Below are 3,165 nucleotides of genomic sequence, written 5' to 3' on the forward strand. Positions count from 1 at the left end.
TTTTGACTGCGTCGTTGATGTCTGAAAACATGGCAAATGTAGTTGATCAGTCATGGTTAGCGAAAGTTATCGTTCTTTCTCATTTGTCTTTTTGGTTTTTTTGCAGTGCTAACTGTATCGGCTAGCAGGGTAGTTTGTACGCAGTCGTACCCTTACGGTTTTTGCACGTGATCGTTTCAACTTGTTTTCCATAGTTTCCACACAATACAATATGTGTGGACTAAAATGTGTTGACTGCACACGGAAATCTACACGATGGCAGACTCAGTATAAATGACATGGCACATTCAGTACAACTAACATGGCAGATTCATTAGAAAAGGCGTGGCAGATTCAGTAGAACAGGCATGGCAGACTCAGTTGAAATAACATGGCAGATTCAGTAGAAAATGCATGGTAGATTCCGAAGAAATAACATGGCAAATTCAGTACCACACATGTGGCAACTGCAGTCATTGATTCATGGCATTTCCTTTTCAGATTCTGATTCGCCTAAAGAGTCATTCTACCATTTTTACAATTTTTAGAACATCTAGCTTGCAAAAAATGTCACCAACAACCAAGTCACAGTGCTCCAATGTTGCTTACGGATTGCCCGTCCCTTTCTTTGTTTTCTTGTGCTTTGCTTGAATCTCCAATCCCGATTTGTATCTTATCTCTTTTGGACGCCCCTTTGTGATGGAATGGGGCGGGTTACTGACCTGGGTTTGTGTGCTTGTTGTTCCAGATCCTACCTCCGAGTTTTCAGATGATGGCCCCGTGGACGAAGGCACACTTGTGGTACGGGGGAACCTATGTAAGGCTTCCTCAGCTTTCCTCTTCTTGATCTCATCAAGCTCTCTTTTCAGGGCCTTCCTGTGTTTTTCTGCGACCCTTGCTGTCTCATCGCTCTTGCACGCTTCATCTATTAGCTCAGCATAGTTCTTTGTCAACACAACGTGCCTCACGACATCCATGGTTGACTCTGGTCTCTCATCATGCACAGCCAAAACTGCATTTGATGTTTGCGGCCCCAATGCGTCGTCAGTGTCCCAAGTCCATCGCCGCCGTATGAAATGGCGGGGCATTCATGTCACCGCGTTCACGTCCATTACTTTCAGTATGTGACAGCACACAATCCCGTCCCGTTCGAATTTGCAGCATTGGCAGTAGTATTCGCCTTCGCTTATCAAGGCATTTACAAAGTAGTTCCTCCCCTTGTCTGGGTCTTCAGGTTCTGAATCCGACATGCCCATGATAGAACACACCTTGAACGTATGTTCGTCCACCTGGAAAGCCGTGTACATGCTGGCACGCTTTATTTCTTCCTGGAATCTGCAAGTTTTGTGTGGTTTTGTTAAACTCTTGTGTGATGTTTTTTGTAGCACCTTATGTTGTTGTAGGCTGTAATGTAGGAAAGGCATCTAAAATGAATGATGGCTGTGGCATCTGCATGATATTTTTTTCACATGGAAAATGCATAACACTTTTAATTGGCATGTGCATTCCATACCATCATGGCCAATGAAAGTACAGATCGTTCAAACATGGCAACTACAGTTCATTACACATGGCAACTGCAGTTGAGTAAACATGGCAACTGCATTTCATTAAACATGGCAACTGGAGTTCATTAAACATGGCAACTATAGTTGAGTAAACATGGCAATTTCATAACATCTTTAATTGGCATTTGCATGGCATACCATCATGGCCAATGGAAGTATAGTTCATTAAACATGGCAACTGCAGTTCATCAAATATGGCAACTGCAGTTGAGTAAACATGGCAACTGCAGTTGAGTAAACATGGCAACTGTAGTTCATTAAACATGGCAAATTGTAGTTCATTAAACATGGCAAACTGTAGTTCATTAAACATGGCAAACTACATATCATGGTTACTCTGTACTTGATGGCTACTTTCAATAAATCATCATTTTCAAATAAGCTTTTCAACTGCATTGCATTCCACATGGCACCTACTACCTTCATGCTTGTGCAAATAAGATTGTAACACAACTGACTTACTTGTTAAAAATCTTGTTGGTGTATATCTTGCTCATCTGCCTCTCCATCGGTAAATACGTTAGCAATTTTGGCTGCTTGAGCGCGGTGTTTGCTTCTTGCTATAGCTCAGATCCCAGTATTTTTTGTTGCAAAGCGGAGTATTGCTTGGCAAACTGCAGCAATGAGTTGCCAGGGCTCACGTACCGCTTCAAAACAGCATTGAACCCCTCGCTGCGCTGCGTAGTCTGCAGAAACGGGAAGAAGCACTGCATGAAGTAGGCCGGCACCCAGTACATTCGCTTCTCCCACAGGCTAGCAAGCGTCTCGTTGTCTTACACTTATGTTTCAATCATAGCCATCCAACTCCTTTCAAACTCCTCCACCGTCAAGCTGTGGTCCACGCACAGCTCGAATGCCTTGTGCAGCTCTGGACGGTCAGCAAAGAACGGTCCTAGCGTCTCCTCAACCTTCTTTATAATGTGCCACTTGCAGTGCCTATGCACTGCGAACGGAAAGACCTCATCTATGCCTGCACGCATGCTAAAATCCTGGTCTGTTATTATGTTCATCGGAGCAAGTCCACCCATGCACTCCAAGAAAGTCTTGAACAACCAAGTGTACCCATCCGTGTCTTCGTTCTGAACGAGCCCGCATCTGAACTGCAATGACTGATTGTGGTTATTTATTCCTATGAATGGAGCGCATGGCATCTTGTACATATTAGTGAGATATGTCGCGTCGAACGAAATGCAATCTCGGAAATGTTTGTAGCCTCTTCTTGCAGCACCATCCACCCAATACATGTTCCTGACACGGTCCTCATCGTCCAATCTTATCCTGTAGAAGAAATCTGGATCTTCCTTCGCTTTCTCATCGAAGTAGGCTATCATGGCTTCTATGTCAGCCAACCTGCTCTCTCTACGGTACTTTGCCTTTAGGTTTGTGACGTCTGCCGGTATGTAGGGCATGCTACTCAGAGTCCCATTTTTGCTGTGGATGAGGGATAGTATTTGGACCATTCTTGATGGACCGACGTTACAATCATGTAGCAGCTTTATGAATTTCTTCTTGAGGGGGGTGAATCCTCTGTGGGCGGTCAGAAATTTTACCAGGTCAAACTTCTCTATGAGTTCGTGGTTGTGCTCGTCAAAATATTTAGTGACCACCCACCGTGCTC

General features: G+C 44.1%; 1 pseudogene; it reads right to left on the minus strand.

Moving 5' to 3' along the window:
- Positions 1-584: 584 nt before the first annotated feature.
- On the minus strand, positions 585-2,869 carry LOC123171285 (protein FAR1-RELATED SEQUENCE 5-like; annotated as a pseudogene).
- Positions 2,870-3,165: the final 296 nt, after the last annotated feature.

The sequence above is a fragment of the Triticum aestivum genome, chromosome 7D (genome assembly GCF_018294505.1).
Source record: "Triticum aestivum cultivar Chinese Spring chromosome 7D, IWGSC CS RefSeq v2.1, whole genome shotgun sequence".
In the NCBI taxonomy this organism is placed as follows: Eukaryota; Viridiplantae; Streptophyta; class Magnoliopsida; order Poales; family Poaceae; genus Triticum; species Triticum aestivum.